Source organism: Vulpes vulpes, chromosome 12 (assembly GCF_048418805.1).
Source record: "Vulpes vulpes isolate BD-2025 chromosome 12, VulVul3, whole genome shotgun sequence".
Lineage (NCBI taxonomy): Eukaryota > Metazoa > Chordata > Mammalia > Carnivora > Canidae > Vulpes > Vulpes vulpes.
In genome coordinates, this window is record NC_132791.1 from 133,314,330 (window position 1) to 133,332,987 (window position 18,658).

At 43.8% G+C, this 18,658-nt stretch overlaps 1 long non-coding RNA gene across 1 annotated transcript; it reads right to left on the reverse strand.

Annotated features, from left to right (window-relative positions):
• Positions 1–2,026: 2,026 nt before the first annotated feature.
• LOC112924734 (uncharacterized) lies at positions 2,027–5,705 on the reverse strand. Its single transcript, XR_003235953.2, has 3 exons — positions 4,894–5,705; positions 4,540–4,616; positions 2,027–3,741 (listed from the first exon to the last, which is right to left on the reverse strand). It is a non-coding gene; the product is annotated as an uncharacterized lncRNA (long non-coding RNA).
• Between the last annotated feature and the right edge of the window lie 12,953 nt (positions 5,706–18,658).

Sequence of the window (18,658 nt, forward strand, 5' to 3'; positions counted from 1 at the left end):
GTTTCTACCCTTGAGTAAATGTTGGTTTGACTGAACATCTTTGTCTCTGTGTTTTTGTTTTCAAACAGGATACACAGCCGTGGTTGGGTCTGGCATAGGGAGGCTAAGTCCGGAGCATGTCAGGAGGGTTTGGGTCTACCTGCAGCCTGCAAATGCTCCCTGATACCCTATTTGAATGAGTTGAGTCCCAGTTGCTCCCAGCCTGTGGCTTTCTTCAGTTCACAAAATCACATGGAACCTTCCTTTTTGTGTCCAGGTGGATGCTTTACGAAAGGTAAGGGACTCTGACCCAGCCACAGAAAGTCTCTGAGTTGGGATACCTGAGTGGCTCAGCGGTTGAGCGCCTGCCTTCAGCCCAGATCGTGATCCCGGAGTCCTGGGATCGAGTCCCACGTCGGGCCCCTGCGTGGAGCCTGCTTCTCCCTCTGCCTGTGTCTCTGCCTCTCTCTCTCCATGTCTCTCTTGAATAAATAAATACATTCTTAAAAAAAAAAAGTCTCTGAGTTGCAGTCACCTTGAAGCAATACATTAAGGATCTGAACTTGACGTCCTTGTTCAGTTTTCCATGGGCATCAGCAACAATCCTTGTGCCGTCCCCACAGTTCTGGAATTCCTAGTACTTTCCATGTCGCTATGTAGAAGAGGTGACCCTGATACACACAGTCCTGGCCTTTCTGACATGCCAGCTGCCAGGTGACCGCAGCAAGAACTTCATCATTCCATCACCAGATCCCAAGAACTCCTAGGGTCCCAGGCATTAGAATATTAACAAGAACTTCATCATCTGCTTCATCACCACCAGGTCCCTGAATCCAAATACCCCGTTTTTCCCTGAGATTCTGGGGTTTGCAATGTACTCTTTCTTCCCTCTTAATTTCTATCTTAGTCAACATTTTTTTTAAATTTGTTTTCAAGCAAAGATATCAGTTCCTGTCAACTCAAGCAAGTCTACAGTATATTCTAGATGCAATACCCAGAGAGGTGCCATTTAACATTTAAACATTAGCCTGATGGTGTCACTTCTCTGCCCAAGACTTCAATGTCTCCTGCCTCATTCAGTGTAAAGCCAAAGTTCCCACTGGAGCTCATTAGGTCCTGTACCATGTGGTTCTTATTCCTTCTTCGGCTTCACCCATTGACCCGTTTTCCTCTTCTTCACTTATTGTTACCCACAACTAGGCCACACGTGCTCCCACCTTGGGACATTTTTACTTATTTCTTCCTCTACTTTTTTCCCCCTACTTCCCAAGCTATAGGTACGTCTCATGCCTTCCTCCTTCAAGGCCTTGCTGAAATATCACCTTCTCTCTGAGGTCTCCTCTGAAGACTTTATTTAAAATTATAGGGGCACACTAGGGTGGCTCAGTCTGTTAGGTGTCTGCCCTTGGCTCAGGTTATGATCTCAGGGTCCTGGGATTGAGCCCCGAGTTGGGCTCCCTGCTCAACGTGGAGCCTGCTTCTTCCTCTGCCCCTCCCCTGTGCTCATGCTCTGTCTCACTCTCTTGCTCTCAAGTAAATAAAATATTTAAAAAATCATAACCCTCCTATCAGTCTTCTTCTCCCCCTCTTTGTCCTTTCTCCATCTCTCTAGCCTGTATCACCATCTGACATATATACATATATATTTTACTTCATTAGCTCTCGGCTCTATAAGGACGATCTCCCTGCTCCTGTTTTGCTCACTGATGTAACCTTAGCTCCCGGAACAGTGCTGCTGTGCTCAGCATACTAATGCCCTTTGTTTAATGTTTTTGATTCTTTCTCTACTTCTATGTGGCTGTCATCTGTAGAACTGTCTCAGGTTTATTAACCCAGTTTTCTGCTGTATTTTTCTGCTGTCTATCCACTGACTGAAATCATATCTCAGCTACTGCAATGCACAGTGCTACTGCTTCAATTAGACTTATTTCTTTAATCAGATTATGGGTCTGTGGTGAACTTTTTTTTTTAAATTTTATTTTTTTTAATTTTTTTTAAAATTTTTATTTATTTATGATAGTCACAGAGAGAGAGAGAGAGGCAGAGACACAGGCGGAGGGAGAAGCAGGCTCTATACACCGGGAGCCTGACGTGGGATTCGATCCCGGGTCTCCAGGATCGCACCCTGGGCCAAAGGCAGGCGCCAAACCGCTGCGCCACCCAGGGATCCCTCTGTGGTGAACTTTTTAAACCCTTTTGCTTATTTTCCTAAACTTTCTCTCCACTCCTGCAATAATTTGTTATCTTACAGATTCTGTTTTGTTAACTTTAATTTGTATCATTTGTGATTTTTTTCCCCTTTGGCTTTTTTTCCTTTGCACTTCTGTCTATGGTCCTGTCTCTTGGCTTGACTAGTGCTTTTTGATCGAATGCTGGAAAAAGTATGTAAAAATTGCAGAAACTCCAGCTGTCTTCCTCTAAAGAATTCTTGCCTTTCCTTCTGCTCGTTAGATCGCTCCAAACTGTATTCTAAACTATGTGATAATCATGTAGTTTGAATTCAGTCAACTGGCCCTTATCACTACTCTTTCAAGAGTAGCTGTAAGAATCCGTAATGTTGCAGATGCAATTTCTGTAAAAGTCTCTTCATTAGTGTTCATGGCCATTTTAGCTTTTGGGAGGCTTGGATCCTGCCTCGCATGACACCTATCCAGAAATAAATCCTTACATCATGAGAATTTTGACCTGTTTGAAAAGCACTAGATCACCTACTTCATCTTGAGTGGACCGCCTCTCATGGTCCTCGAGGAGGAGAATTTGAAAGCTATTATAGTGTGTGTGGTGGGGGAGGAGCCTTTGCCTGTGAGGATGCCTCCCATCTTTAAGCATTTTGTCAACCCTGATGTTGAATAGCCACCTGCTGGTTATGACTTAGATACTTCTTAGTGGTTTATAGTTTATGTGTGTGTTTGTATTAGTAAGATGATACTTTGTTTAAAAAAAATATCCCAACTTGGGGCTCTTGGGTGGCTCAGCAGTTGAGTGTCTGCCTTTGGCTCAGGTCACGACCCCGGGGTCCTGGGATGGAGTTCCGCATCGGGGTCCCCACAGGGAGCCTGCTTCTCCCTCTGGCTACGTAGAAACACAGCCTCTCTCTGTGTCTCTCATGAATCAATAAATAAAATCTTAAAAAAAGAAAAAAAAAAAAAGAAAAAGAAAATCAGGATCCTGGGTTCCTCAGTTAAGTGCCTGCCTTTGGTTCAGGTCATGATCTTCAGGTCCTGGGATTGAGCTCCTTGTCAGGTTTCCTGCTCAACCAAGAGTCTGCTTCTTCCTCTGCCCCTAACCGCACTTATGCTCTCTCTCCCTCAAATAAATAAATACAATCTTAAAAAAAAAGAATGTTGAAAAACTTGTATCTGTCTTCCTGGTAAGATTTTAGATTAAAGGAAAAAATAAATTTCAAAGCTAATATTATTTTTCAGTTCCTCTGTACAAGAAGCAGTTGGGCTTTTTTTTCTTTTAGAAAGAGAGGACTCCCCCCCCCCCCCCCCGATATCAAAATAATACCAATAGAAGTAATATTTTACTCTCCTCTTCATGGACATTAAGGAGCCTCTGGTAGTTATTTCAGATCCACGATGCTTAAAGATGTGTATCAGTAAATATAAAACACCCAACAGTAGGCTTATTCAGCTGTTCTTAAAGGAGCTCTGTTTGTATTCAAATCTTGTAACAGCCCAGTTTGTCTTGAAGATTTAAGATGAACAACTCAAAATTCATCCTCCTCCTTCAGTAGAAATAAAAGTGACTCTGATGGTGCTGAAAGCATAAACACAGTGCATAAGCTTGTTTGCTTAATTAACGACTGTGCCAGAGACACCCCTCCACCCCTCCTAACCTTTGCCTTCCCCAATTGGTGTGTCCTTGAGGCTCTTTCTCTCAGTGGATCTCCCTGGGCAGTGCTCAGAAGACCCTCAAAGCTCCCCTGGGGTGGGTGGGCTTCACCTAACTTTAGCATTGCTAAAGAGGCAATACCTGCTGGGGGGTTAGTGCATCTGGATCAGCACACCTAAGGTCCCTGGCTACATGGGGTAGGAGCTTCAATCTGCCCTCCACTGGCAATTAATATGAGGAAACAGAAGGTGACTGGGAGTTCACAGTGCTCCTATGTGCAGTAGGGTGCTCTGAGATAAAGCTGGACCATTCTGGAGTCTGGCTGGTGCTTCCCTGAGGGCGAGCAGTTGTCAAGGTGTGTGGAGGGAGCTTCAGATATTCCTTCTCCCACCCAGGATCTGGCCGCTTGACCTAAACTGGTTAGAGCCCACGCTGAAGACGCAGGCAAAAATCCACTGGTCATCGTGGTCCAGTTCTACTGCTGGCACTCTGGGGACCCACCTGCCTAAGGGTTCCTTAGGAAGGACCTCTTGGTAACTAACAGTGGCAGAGATGCAGCTATCCGGGGACCAAGCTGAGAAGGAAGGTCAGAAGCAGAGGCTAGGAGCCCAAAATGTGGTGCTGCCCCAAGGTGAGGGAGAGAGAGGGAGAGAGAGAGAGAGAGAGAGAGAGAGAGAGAGACAGAGAGAGAGAGGAAGCCACTGGCCTTGTCCAGAGACATACCCGCAAAGTGTACAATGTCAGTCTCTATCCAGGCACTTCCATCCTTAACCAGGGAGCTGAAGAGACGCATATGTGACCTGCAAGGAATAATAAGGTAAGGAAAGGGGGGAAGTCCCCTCTGCCCAATAGATCCTGCTCACCCTGGCCTTGGGCCACAGACACACTCCTGAAGCTTGAGCTTCCATGGTTGCCTGGACCTGCATCTCTTCTCGTGAAGAAGAGGATCCCTGGGGAACCAGGTCCTCAGGCAGCACCTCTGGACTGTGAGCCTCTTGGGTCGTTCACCTGGCTACCCTTGCATCACCTGTCCTCTCCCACCCTCCCCCTCCAGCAAACAGTTTCCAGGATTCTTACCTTTGTACCTGCTGTTCTCTCTGCCTCTGGGAACAAAAACAGGCTGGGGCTCTTCTGCACGTGCAACATCCCCTGGACTCCACTAAAGGCAGAAGTGACCCAAACCTCCTCCTCTTCTTCCTCTTCCTCTTCCATACCTGGGCCTGGCTTTTGTGAGTGTTTGAAGCTGACTTTCTCCCATCCTTGTCAGCACCCCTCCTACTGTGAACTCCATGAGGTCAGAGGTCATATCTTACTCACTTTTTTCTTTGGATATCTCCTCCCCCATTCCTCCACCCCAAACAGGCTTAGCAAAGCCCCCTTTTGGATGATGTCCAGCGGCCCCCTTACCCTTGCTCCCCAGGTCTCCAGGTGCAGGTGGCTGTGTGCAGGGCAAGGCCCCTCTGCGTCCCCAGGGAGAAAGCCCCCCACCCCCAAGGTGAGAGAAGGGGGTGGGATGCAAGGCATGCTCTCAGCTGGGCTGTGGCCGCTGCCCTAGCAGGCTTTGCTCCTAGCCCAGCTGGAGAACTGCCGGTCCGCCTGCACCCGGAGCCCCCATAGGGGTGGGGGTGGGGGGGCACTCTGCTGGCCCCGAGGTGTGGCATTCAGCGGCTGCACCCCAGCATCCTCTCCCGGTGAATCTCAGCCTTGGATTCTGGAGGCTGCCCTGCAGCTCCGTCCACGTTGCCCTCCAGCCTCAGAAGGGGCTCGGGGCGCCCCTGACACGGGGCAGGCTTCACCGGCTTAAAAATAGCAGAACTTTCTTCAGCAGCTGAAGAGGGTTTGCACTGCAGGATTCCGCCTCCAAGACCTGACCCTCCGGACCTAATAGTGATGGAGGGGAGGGAGGGAGCTGGAAGCGGGCAGGAGTGGAAAGGACCCCTTTTGTTTTGCCGGGGAGCTCTCAACGACCCCCCACCCCAGCCCTGAAGCCCATTCTGAGCTTTGGGCGCCACCTGCTGGCCGCGGGGCAGGACTGGACGGAGAGGACCTGCCTGCGCCCAGAGAGCAGGGAGAAGGCCCCCCCAATCCCCCCCACCCCCGCTGGCCTAGGAGCTGCGGCCACTTCCGCCCAGGGGAGCCTGGTGCTGGATGCGCCTTGGGCGCCATCGGGTCCACATCTTTAGCGGACAGGACAGACAGTCGCTAAGTCCAGCTTATCTTGTGTTTCTCATTTGCAGACCGTCTTCTGTCCCTGTCTAGATTCTCTGCACAGCCATCCTCCGCCTTCAGCAAAGATCTCATGCAGCATCTCCATGAGCTAAGTACTCTCCAGTACGTGATGTTGCTAACATCCTCAAGACACAGTGGCGAGGAAGGGGTTTGTTTTGCAAGTAGAGGCGGGCGGGGAAGGAGGCTGTCCCTTACCTCAAGGCAGGTTTACTCTTTACAAAGCCTGGAGGTCTGCCATCCTCCTTCCTGCAAGGCAAAGTCACAGATCCAGCCCATAAACCGTTAAACGAAATACTTTCTTCTACCTTGACAAATATTTCTTTGCATGGCCGGAATGAAAACCCGAGAAAACCAATGGGAAAGGAGATGGTCTGCAAATTATGAGAGGCGCTTGGATTTAACTACGATTGAGACCACAGGAGGAGATCCTGACCCTTGGGCTGGCAATGTCTGCATCCGTAATAAAATTAAGACACCCTTAAGACCTAAATTATAATGGGGGTGGGGCAAGATGGTGGAGGAGTAAGGTCCCCAAGTCACCTGTCCCCACCAACTACCTAGATAACTTTCAGATCATCCTGAAAACCTACGAATTTGACTTGAGATTTAAAGAGAGAACAGCTGAAACACAACAGAGAGAAGAGTTTGCGCTTCTCACAAGTACAACTCGTTTCTGGCCACTCTGCACTGAGCAAAATGACTAGAAAGAAGAACTCACCACAAAAGAAAGAATCAGAAACAGTACCTCTGGCACAGAGTTACAGAATTTGGATAACAATTCGATGTGAGAAAATCAATTCAGAAGCACAATTATAAAGCTACTGGTGGCTCTGGAAAAAAGCATAAAGGATTCAAAGGACTTAATGACTGCAGAATTTAGATCTAATCAGGCCAAAATTAAAAATCAATTAAATGAGATGCAATCCAAATTGGAGGTCCTAACGACGAGGATTAATGAGGTAGAAGAAAGAGTGAGTGACATAGAAGACAAGTTGGTGGCAAGGAAGGAAGCTCAGGAAAAAAGAGAAAAACAATTAAAAGACCATGAAGGAAAGGTTAAGGAAAATAAATGACAACCTCAGAAGGACAAACCTGCATTTAATTGGGGTTTTAGAGGGCGCTGAAAGGGACAGAGGACCAGAAGGCATATTTGAACAAATCATAGCTGAGAACTTTCCTAATTTGGGGAGGGAAACAGGAATTCAGATCCAGGAGATAGAGAGATTCCCCCTAAAATCAATAAAAACCATTCAACACCTTGACATTTAGTAGTGAAACTTGCAAATTCCAAAGATTAAGAGAAAATCCTTAAAGCAGCAAGAGACAAGAGATCCCTAACTTATATGGGGAGAACTATTAGATTAACAGCAGACCTGTCCACAGAGACCTGGCCGGCCAGAAAGGGCTGGCAGGATATACTCAGGGTCCTAAATGAGAAGAACATGCAGCCAACAATATTCTATCCAGCAAGGCTCTTGTTCAGAATAGAAGGAGACATAAAGAGCTTCCAAGATAGGCAGAAACTGAAAGAATATGTGACCACCAAACCAGCTCTGCAAGAAATATTAACAGGGACCCTGTAAAAGAAAGAGGAAGCCCAAAGAAATAAGCCACAAAAACAGGGACTGTATTATGATACTAAATTCATATCTTTCAATAGTACCTCTGAACGTGAATGGGCTTAATGATCCCATCAAAAGACGCAGGGTTTCAGACTGGATAAAAAAGCAAGACCCATCTATTTATTGTCTACAATAGACTCATTTTATTTATTTTTTTTAGATTTTATTTATTTATTCATGAGAGAGAGAGAGAGAGAGAGAGGCAGAGACACAGGCAGAGAGAGAAGCAGACTCCATGCAGGAAGCCTGATGCGGGACCTGATCCCGAGACTCCAGGATCATGCCTGAGCCAAAGACGCCCAACCATTGAGCCACCCAGGCATCCTAAGAGACTCATTTTAGACATAAGGACACCTACAGCTGAAAATGAAAGGTTGGAGAACCATTTACCATTCAAATGGTCCTCAAACGAAAGCAGGGGTAGCCATCCTCATATCAGATAAATTAAAGTTTATCCCAAAGACTGTAGTAAGAGATGAAGAGGGACACTATATCATACTTAAAGGGCCTATCCAACAAGAGGACCTAACAATCATGAATATTTATGCCTGTAATGTGGGAGCTGCCAAGTATATCAATCAATTAATAACCAAAATAAACACAAAGTTAGATAATAATACACTAATACTGGGATACTTCAACATGGTGCTTTCTACAAATGACAGATCTTCTAAGCACAACATCTCCAAAGAAACAAGAGCTTTAAATGATACACTGGGCCAGATGGATTTCACAGATATTTACAGAACTTTACATCCAAATGCAACTGAATACATGTTCTTCTCAAGTGCATATGGAACTTTCTCCTGAGTAGACCACATACTGGGTCACAAATCAGGTCTTAACAATACCAAAAGATTGGGATCGTCCCCTGCATATTTTCAGACCATAATGCTTTGAAACTAGAACTAAATCACAAGAAGAAATTTGGAAGAAATTCAAACATGTGGATGTTAAAGACCATCCTGCTAAAAGATGAAAGGGTCAACCAGGTAATTAGAGAAGAATTAAAAAGATTCTTGGAAACTAATGAAAATGAAGATACAACTGTTCAAAATCTTTGGGATACAGCAAAAGCAGTTCTGAGAGGGAAATACGTTGCAATACAAGCATCCCTCAAAAAACTGGAAAAAGCTCAAATACACAAGCTAACCTTGCACCTAAAGGAACTGGAGAAAGAACAGCAAATAAAACCTACACACAGCAGAAGAAGAGAGTTAATAAAGATTCGAGCAGAACTCAATGAAATAGAGACCAGAAGAACTGTGGACCAGATCAACAAAACCAGGAGTTGGTTCTTTGAAAGAATTAATATGATAGATAAACCATTAGCCAGCCTTATTAAAAACAAAAGAGAAAAGACTCAAATTAATAAAATCACGAATGAAAAAGGAGAGATCACAAGCAATACCAAGGAAATACAAACGATTTTAAAAACATATTATGAGCAGCTATACACCAATAAATTAGGCAATCTAGAAGAAATGGATGCATTTCTGGAAAATCACAAACTACCAAAACAGGAGCAGGAAGAAATAGAAAACCTGAACAGGCCGATAACCAGGGAGGAAATTGAAGCAGTCATCAAAAACCTCCCAAGACACAAAAGTCCAGGGTCAGATGGCTTCCCTGGGGAATTCTATCAAATGTTTAAAGAAGAAATCATACCTAGTCTACTAAAGCTGTTCCGAAAGATAGAAAGAGATGAAATACTTCCAAACTCGTTCTATGAGGCCAGCATCACCTTAATTCCAAAACCAAAGACCCCACCAAAAAGGAGAATTATAGACCAATATCCCTGATGAACATGGATGCAAAAATTCTCAACAAGATACTAGCTAATAGGATCCAACAGTACATTAAGAAGATTATTCTTAAAAAAAAAAAAAAAGAAGATTATTCTTCTTCTTAATGGAGATTTATCCCTGGGATGCAAGGCTGGTTCAACACTCGAAAAGCAATCAACGTGATAGATCATATCAACAAGAGAAAAGACAAGAACCATATGATCCTCTCAATAGATGCAGAGAAAGCATTTGACAAAATACAGCATCCATTCCTGATCAAAACTCTTCAGAGTGTTGGGATAGAGGGAACATTCCTCAGCATCTTAAAAGCCATCTCCGAAAAGCCCACAGCAAATATCTTTCTCAATGGGGAAGCACTGGGAGCCTTTCCCCTAAGATCAGGAACAAGACAGGGATGTCCACTCTCACCACTGCTATTCAACATAGTACTGGAAGTCCTAGCCTCAGCAGTCAGACAACAGAAAGAAATAAAAGGCATTCAAATTGGCAAAGAAGAAGTCAAACTTTCCCTCTTTGCAGATGACATGATACTGTACATAGAAAACCCAAAAGACTCCACCCCAAGATTGCTGGAACTCATACAGCAATTTGGCAGTGTGGCAGGATACAAAATCAAAGCCCAGAAATCAGTGGCATTTCTATACACTAACAATGAGACTGAAGAAAGAGAAATTAAGGAGTCAATCCCATTTACAATTGCACCCAAAAGCATAAGATACCTAGGAATAAACCTAACCAAAGAGGTAAAGGACCTATACCCTAAAAACTACAGAACACTTCTGAAAGAAATTGAGGAAGACACAAAGAGATGGAAAAGTATTCCATGCTCATGGATTGGAAGAATTAATACTGTGAAATTGTCAATGTTACCCAGGGCAATTTACACATTTAATGCAATCCCTATCAAAATACCATGGACTTTTTTCAGAGAGTTGGATCAAATCATCTTAAGACTTGTGTGGAATCCGAAAAGAACCCCAAATAGCCAGTGGAATATTGAAAAAGAAAACCAGAGCCGGGGGCATCACAATGCCAGATTTTCAGGTTGTAGTACGAAGCTGTGGTCATCAAGACAGTGTGGTACTGGCACAAAAACAGACGCATAGATCAATGGAACAGAATAGAGAACCCAGAAGTGGACCCTCAACTCTATGGTCAACTAATATTCGACAAAGCAGGAAAGACTATCCCCTGGAAAGAGGGCAGTCTCTTCAATAAATGGTGCTGGGGAAATTGGACAGCCACGTGCAGAAGAACGAAACTAGACCATTCTCTTACATCAGACACAAAGATAAACTCAAAATGGATGAAAGATCTAAATGTGAGACAAGATTCCATCAAAATCCTAGAGGAGAACACAGGCAACACCCTTTGTGAACTTGGCCACAGCAACTTCTTGCAAGATACATCCACGAAGGCAAGGGAAACAAAAGCAAAAAGGAATTATTGGGACTTCATCAAGATCAAAAGCTTCTGCACAGCAAAAGAAGCAGTCAACAAAACTAAAAGACAACCTACAGAATGGGGGAAGAGATTTGCAAATGACGTATCAGATAAAGGGCTAGTTTCCAAGATCTAAAATGAACTTATTAAACTCAACAGCAAAGAAACAAACAATCCAATCATGAACTGGGCAAAAGACATTAACAGAAATCTCACAGAGGAAGACAGACATGGCCAACATGCACATGAGAAAATGCTCCACATCACGTGCCATCAGGGAACTACAAATCCAAACCACAATGAGATCCCACCTCACACCCGTGAGAATGGGGAAAATTAACAAGGCAGGAAACAACAAATGTGGGAGAGGATGTGGGGAAAAGGGAACCCTCTTACACTGGGGGTGGGAATGTGAACTGGTGCAGCCACTCTGGAAACTGTGTGGAGGTTCCTCAAAGAGTTAAAAATAGACCTGCCTTACGACCCAGCAATTGCACTACTGGGGATTTACCCCAAAGATACAGATGCAGTGAAACGCCAGGACACCTGCACCCCGATGTTTCTAGCAGCAATGTCCACAATAGCCAAACTGTGGAAGGAGCCTCGGTGTCCATCGAAAGATGAATGGATAAAGAAGCTGTGCTCTATGTATACAGTGGAATATTCCTCAGCCATTAGAAACGACAAATACCCACCATTTGCTTCAACATGGATGGAACTGGAGGGTATTAGGCTGAGTGAAGTAAGTCAGTCGGAGAAGGACAAACATTATATGGTCTCATTCATTTGGGGAATACAAAAAATAGTGAAAGGGGTTAAAGGGGAAAGGAGAGAAAATGAGTGGGAAATATCAGAGAGGGTGACAGAACATGAGAGGCTCCTAACTCTGGGAAACAAACAAGAGGTGGTGGAAAGGGAGGTGGGCGGGGGGGTTGGGGTGACTGGGTGACCGGCACTGAGGGGGTACTTGATGGGATGAGCACTCGGTGTTGTGCTGTATGTTGGCAAGTTGAACTCCAATAAAAAATATACAAAAAAAGAACTAAATTATTACAAATTTATGTCATGTAATTTGTTTTTCTCGTTTTCAGAAAAGTAGTCAAATATGGTTTTTATGATCAGGATTTCACGACATTTGTCACCTAAGTGACAGCCCTGCCACATAGACAATCTTTGTTGGTCCAACTGAGTCATTGCAGTTCTTGGGATAATTTTGGAGAAACTTTACTTTGTTGATGCAGTTATAACTAGAAGGATCAATTCTTCAGGGAATAATGAGATTCATGAATAAGCCATGAATCTGACATCTTCACGTAATTTCACATATAGCCACGTGAGCTCATCCAAGACCATACTGCTCAAGCCCAGACAGGGGCACAAACCCGGATGCTTCGCCTTCAGATGGAAGCCCTTCATTCCATTTTCCTGGCACCAACGCGTGCTGTCCACACCCCCACCAGAACGATCGTCCTTAACCAATGTGTTCACCATCCCCGGTCTCTGCCTGGCTTCTCTCGGGAGTAGTTTAGGCTGGCTGTCCGCTCCATCCGACCCATCTTGACATCTCAGCTGTGCTAACCTTCTCCCTCCCTCATCTTGAGCTTCCTATCCTTACATTTTCTTCTTCTCAATGTGTTCTTTTACTTTGTCATGGTTGACGAAACTTTCTCAGCAGGCCCGAGTCCTTTTTAGTGAGAGACATGGTATGAACAAAGAGTCTAGGTCTACTCTCAGCTCCATGTAGAAGGCTCTCCACCAACTCAAATCCCTCACCTCATCCATGGGGTTTTTTCATTATTCTTGTTTGTTTGGACTTTGGTTTTGCCACCGACCTCCTACCTGAAATGCTGACTCTGCAGATCTTCAGACACGCCATGCGTTACTGTGCTTGCAAAGCCAGGTCAAAAATCACCTTCTCCAGGGATGCCTGGGTGGCTCAGCAGTTGAGCGTCTGTCTTTGAGTCAGGGCATGACCCCAGGGTCCTGGGATTGAGTCCCTCTTCGGGCTCCCTGCAGGAAGCCTGCTTCTCCCTCTGCCTGTGTCTCTGCTTCTCTGTCTCTCATGAATAAATATATAAAATCTTTTTTTTTTTTTTAAGTCACCTTCTCCAGAAAGGCTTCTCTGGTTTCACTAAACTCCTTCTGGCTCTCTTCTGGCTCTTCCTGAACTCCACATCCCCTTAGCACCGCACACCATCTGGGACCAAGGTACACTGAGCTTGAGTGGACATGTTCCTGGAGGAGCTCAATTGCTAGAATGAATTTCTGTGCATTAAGTCTCATTTTTCAATTTCCTTTTATTACAAAACTGGAGAAGAATTCCTTTTGTCATAAATACTTTGGTGGGGGAGAGAGCACTTTCACCACCAGGAAGATGCTGGTTATGTTTAACCATCTCTTGCCACCTCTGCCCTCTCAAAAATCTCTCTCTCGGGATCCCTGGGTGGCGCAGCGGTTTGGCGCCTGCCTTTGGCCCAGGGCGCGATCCTGGAGACCTGGGATCAAATCCCACGTCGGGCTCCCGGTGCATGGAGCCTGCTTCTCCCTCTGCCTATGTCTCTGCCTCTCTCTCTCTCTCTCTCTCTCTCTCTCTCTCACACACACACACACACACACACACATACACATTCGTACATCATCAAAATTCAGCCAATCACAGATTTCCATCTTGACGAAATGGGTAGATGATAAAGAAATGAGTAAGACTGGCTGTTTTCAGCAGTTAGTGTGGATCAGATTTTATCAGATTTTCTGATATTGGGTTGTAATAGTTCTTTATGTATTTTGGATATTAACCCCTTATCAAGTAGATAATTTGCAAATATCTTCTCCCATTCAGTACGTTGGTCTTCCTCCTTCTTCCTCCTTCTTTGGGCCACTTTCAACTACTATCTCATTTCTGGCAATATTGACTGGTGTCCCAGCATGTTCAAGGTTGCAGGGAAGTCAAGGGTGGGGATTACATTAATTATTAATTAATATTAATAATTAATTAATAATTAATAATAATTGCATAATTATGTATTGTGCATAATCGGTGTTGACAGAGACTGATGCTTTGTGGTCTGCACCCTTGAATCTTTGACAAATCAATTTTATTTTTTTTAAGATTTATTCATTCAGAGAGAGCAAAGAGAGAGGCAGCAGAGACACAGGCTTTGTGGTCTGCACCCTTGAATCTTTGACAAATCAATTTTATTTTTTTTTAAGATTTATTTATTCATTCAGAGAGAGCGAAGAGAGAGGCAGCAGAGACACAGGCAGAGGGAGAAGCAGGCTCCATGCAGGAAGCCCGATATGGGGCTCGATCCCAGGTCTCCAGGATCACACCCCGGGCTGCAGGCGGCGCTAAACCGCTGCGCCACCGGGGCTGCCCGACAAATCAACTTTTTTTTTCTGGTTGGCCTATTTTATTTATTTTTTAAATAAATTAATTTTTATTGGTGTTCAATTTACCAACATACAGAATAACACCCAGTGCTCATCCCATCAAGTGTCCCCCTCAGTGCCCGTCACCCATTCCCCCCCACCCTCCTCCCTCCTCCCCTTCCACCACCCCTAGTTCGTTTTCCAGAGTTAGGAGTCTTTATGTTCTGTCTCCCTTCCTGATATTTCCCACACACTTCTTCTCCCTTCCTTTATATTCCCTTTCACTATTATTTATATTCCCCAAATGAATGAGGACATACACTGTTTGTCCTTCTCTGATTGACTTACTGCACTCAGCATAATACCCTCCAGTTCCATCCACGTTGAAGCAAATGGTGGGTATTTGTCGTTTCTAATGGCTGAGGAATATTCCATTGTATACATAAACCACATCATCTTTATCCATTCATCTTTCGATGGACACCGAGGCTCCTTCCACAGTTTGGCTATTGTGGACATTGCTGCTAGAAACATCGGGGTGCAGGTGTCCCGGCGTTTCATTGCATCTGAATCTTTGGGGTAAATCCCCAACAGTGCAATTGCTGGGTCGTAGGGCAGGTCTATTTTTAACTCTTTGAGGAACCTCCACACAGTTTTCCGACAAATCAATTTTAGATGGAAGTCCATGGGAGTAAACCTAAGGCTTTCCTCCCCACTGTCCAGGTCCATGACAGGTCCCAGTCTATCTTGGTTTAACTGTACATCTTTATTATTTTGGTCTTCTCAAACCACAGGGAGACATCTCTGGGTCCTACAAGAAACTGCACTATCGATAAAGATCTGAAAGCCCTGGAGAATAGGACCCTAAAATTAACCTAAATAGTGCAGAAAATCCCTGCCTTCAAAATAGTTTAACTTTCAGGTATTCACACAGCCACAGCATGATTTGCAATTGCAAACCACTGTAATTAATGACTTCAGCTTGGTCCAATTGTGCCCAAGTATGAGTCTTCTTATGTTTCAGTCACATGCTCTGCTTCCTTTTAAATCTTGGGGTTTCCTTGTGCATAATAATCATCTCTACCATGTGTTGAATGCTTATTAAATATTATATATTGTGTTAAGAGCAGAGTTCATTGTAACTTTTAATGTCTAAGCAGCTCTATGATGTAAGTGTTATTATTTTTATTTTGTAGGTGAGGACGCAGGGACTCTGAGAAGCTCAGTAATGTATCACAGATACAAGTTAGAGGGAGGATTGGACTCAAATGTGGCTGGCTCAAAAGCTTGTGCCTTTAACCACTACTCCAGACTTCCTCCGTCATCTCACACTCTGAGATTCTTCCCTTGACATGGTCTCAAATCTTCAGGTCTCACTCACAGCAGATGACTTTGTTTGAATATGACTTAACCTTGTTTTGACTTGGGGGATTGTCCCATCGTCTAAAGGTTGTGCAGTAGTGAGGAAAGGGTAGAACTTCCCAAAGTCACCTCAGCAAGTTTAATATTAATTTTTTGATTCACATTTCCTAATTTGGGATAATGGATATAAATAATTTGTAGTTTCCCTCCTAAAGGGGATATTTGCTGAAGGCATAGTACCATGGCCATCTCTTGGCAGCCATACTCACTTTCCTATGTTGTAGAGGAAAAAAAAATTCTATATTCTCTCCCTCTCTGTATAGATATCTATAGATCTATATCTATAGAAGTAGATCTATATCCATCTAATTATATTTAGCTATATCAATATATTTTTAACCATCTCCCCTATGATTCCTGTCTCTGAGAAAGAAATTCACGTAGAAATCTGCATAGAGGGCAGCCCAGGTGGCTCAGCGGTTTAGTGCCGCCTTCAGCCCAGGGCGTAATTCTGGAGACCTGGGATCGAGTCCCGCATCGGGCTCCCTATATGGAGCCTGCTTCTCCCTTTGCCTGTGTCTCTGCCTCTCTCTCTCTCTTTCATGAATAAATAAATAAAATCTTTTTTAAAAAAGAAATCTGCATAGAAGTTTATTTTTTTATTTTTTATTTTTTGCATAGAAGTTTAGCATAACTATTTGGTGCAAGGGTAATCATTAGAAACTTAATGGCCACGTGGAGTTTAAGTGTCTTGGCATTGAGCCTGAAACTCTACGTATCTCTGCTGACCTCTTGCCTTGACTTGGGGGCACAGATGGGCAGTGCAGAGCAGCATGGAAATCCAGCTCTTAAACGTTACCATCCTCCTGCTCACATGCTGCATTCACATAATAATGGTGGAAATCACCTAACAGTGAAATATTCTAATACCTTTGATCATAAGTGGACCAATCCTTAATGGATTGGTGAGGCCTGTGGAGAGAGCTCCCTAAAGTCTCTTGTTCTACCTAGGTATCTCCTTCAGTTAGATTCTCTACTTTCACGGATATTAATACCAACTCTGCTGTTAGGAACCAGGTGCTGAGATGATTTGGAAGTCATTATTCATTAAGACTCACAATCAATTTCTTTTGGTACCCATTGTCTCAAATCCCTGACTATGATCAAAAAGTGTGCCCTCACAGCACAGAGTTATGTAAGTATTCTGCTTTTCCATCTGTCTTCAGAGGGGAAGGCGTCAACTAAATTTGTCTCTCCTGCTGCATCATAGAGTCACAAGAGTGCTATTCTTAGATTTGGCTACGACGTCCCCCAAAGCCTTGCCCTTAGTGGTCATACAGTATGAGCCCCAGAAGACAACTGGCCATTGCTTAGCCAAGTGTTTTTCTACTGCCTATTTCCCATCCCAGGATGGCAGACCCTCACTGGCCCCCCCATTCCATCTCAATTTCTCCACCCCATGCAGAGCTTACTGAAGGCATCAGTTCAAAAATGATTCTGGTATCAACCACCTTATTCTGGTCAATATAAAAAGGGACAGAACAAGTCACCAGTGTTCATGGAGTTCAGTGCTTCGAAGGGAAATTTCCTGCCTTCCTACCATCATGAGAGAGGGACAGGGTTGTTTTCTTTATTTGATTTTTTACAAATACTTTTATTCATGAGAGGCACACAGAAAGAGAAAGAGAGACACAGGCAGAGAGGGAGAAGCAGGCTCCATGCAGGGAGACTAACATGGGACTCGATCCCAGGTCCCCAGGATCACACCCTGGGCTACAGGCAGCACTAGACCACTGCGCCACCCAGGCTGCCCTGGTTCTTTTCTCTTTAAAGCCAAGGGTGGAGGGAGGGTGCAAGAGAAGTTCTCATAAAGACTGAGGATGTCTGGGAATGTTCTGGATAAATTCCTTTTGGGTCTCTAAATCCATTTTGTACTTTTATGCACTGTTCTGTTTGACCTGGGAAAATGATCTTAGGGGATATATATTAAAATATATTTTAATATATTTTAAAAATATATTATTAAATTCAATATACTTTCAAATATATATTTTAAATTTAATATATTTTAAAATATTTTTAAATTTAAATAAATTATTTAATTTTTGTCAGTTAGCATTAGTGCAATATTGGCTTCTGGAGTAGAATTTAGTGATTCATCACTTACATACAACACCCAGTGCTCATCACAACAAGTGCCCTCTTTAATACCCATCCCTCACACCCCTCCCTCCATCAACCCTTAATTTGTTCTCTGTTGTAAGAGTCTCTTATGATTTGTTTCCATCCCTCCTTCTTTTTCTTTCCCCCTCTTCCCCTGTGTTCATCTGTTTTCTTAAATTCTATATATGAGTGAAATCATGTGATATTTGTCTTTCTCTGACTGGCTTATTTCGCTCAGCATAATACACTCTAGTTCTCTCCACGTTGTTACAAATGGCAAGATTTCATTCTTTTTGATGGCTGAAAACTGTTCTGTTGTATATACGTACCACATCTTTATCTATTCATCAGTTGATGGACATTTGGGTTTTGCCATGGTTTGTCTATTGTCGATAATACTGCATAAACATCGGGGAGCATGTACCCCTTCAAATCAGTATTTTTGTAGCCTTTGGGTAAATACCTAGTAGTGCAATGGCTGGATTGTAGGGTAGTTCTATTTTTAACTTTTTGAGGACCCTTCATACTGTTCTCTAGAGTGGCTGTATCAGGTTGTATTCCCACCAACAGTGCAAGAGGGCTCCCCTTCTCCACATCCTCGCCTACACCTGTTGTTTCTTATGTTGTTAATTTTTGCCATTCTGACAGGTGTGAGGGGACATCTCATTGTGGTTCTGATTTGCATTTCCCTGATGATGAGTGATGTTGAGCATTTTCCATGTGTCTGTTGGCCATCTGGATGTTGTCTTTGGAAAAATGTCTATTCATGTCTTATGCTCATTTCTCAACTGGATTATTTGTTTTGGGGGTGTTGAGTTTGGTAAGTTCTTTATCGATTTTTGGATA